This window comes from Montipora capricornis, chromosome 8 (assembly GCF_036669925.1).
Source record: "Montipora capricornis isolate CH-2021 chromosome 8, ASM3666992v2, whole genome shotgun sequence".
In the NCBI taxonomy this organism is placed as follows: Eukaryota; Metazoa; Cnidaria; class Anthozoa; order Scleractinia; family Acroporidae; genus Montipora; species Montipora capricornis.
This window is the reverse complement of record NC_090890.1, coordinates 23,964,708-23,965,810: the sequence shown is the minus strand read 5'-3', so window position 1 is coordinate 23,965,810 and position 1,103 is coordinate 23,964,708.

Here is a 1,103-nt window from a genome sequence, read left to right as displayed (position 1 = left end):
ACTTCCTTTGGGGTGGGAAGGGTTACAAAATAAAAAGAACGGAAATGATTAACAATTATAATATGGTGGATGAAAAAAATGTAGTGATATCCGAAGTTTCAATACATTCTTTGAAAGTTAAATGGCTTTGCAAGGCTACTTAGATTCAGATAATAATGGCAAATGGAAAGTTTTCTTCGATTATTATCTATAAAGATACTGTGGCAAGCGGCTGATCCTAAGCAATCTACAACACCGTGATGCAAAACAGCTTGTAATACAAGATCCGTTCGTGCAGGAGTTTACAGAGTACTGGACCACTATAAAATTATTGGTGCGAGAAAGATCTAGAGTTCGAGTCGGCATTCATATGGCACCAATTCGCTGATTACGATCGAGAAAAAGCCCTTTTTTTACCAATCATGGTTTAATGCAGGCATACAGAAGGTAGTTGATCTCCTCAATAAGGATGGCAGCTTCTTTCCTTTGATGAATTTCTGAAAAAAATTAAAGTCAAGACTAACTATTTAGAGTATTTTAAAGTTATTTCAGCACTAAGACAGTATAACAAAATGTGTTTACCGATTGATGATAGCGTTGGCTCAAAAGATACTTTAGTTTCCCGTCTTCCCGATACAAATACTTGCAGAAAGGGGTACCAACGTCTCACTGAGATTAAAGCCACACTTCCTCTAAAAAGCCAAGACAAGTGGATGAAAGAGATAGTAACAGCCGAAACCACAACAGTTAATTGGGAAAAAAACCTATTTACTGGCTTTTAAATGCACCAAAGAAACAAAACTTAGAGAATTTTAATTCAAACTTCTTCATCGAAGAATCGCGACTAACGATCATCTTTACAAAATAGGATTGAAACAGTCTGATCTTTGTACTTTCTGCGGAGAAGAAACTGAAAATCTAACTCATTTATTCCTGAGGTGTAAATACTCAAAATCATTTTGGGAAGAATTTTCTCAATGGTTAGCACACAACACCTCCAATACGGAAGGATTCGTCCCCTCAGGTATAGTTACTGAATCAAAAAAATTATTATTACACCATCTGATACTTCTCGCCAGACATCATATTTACACCTGTAAACTGAAAGAAACACGACCAAGTTT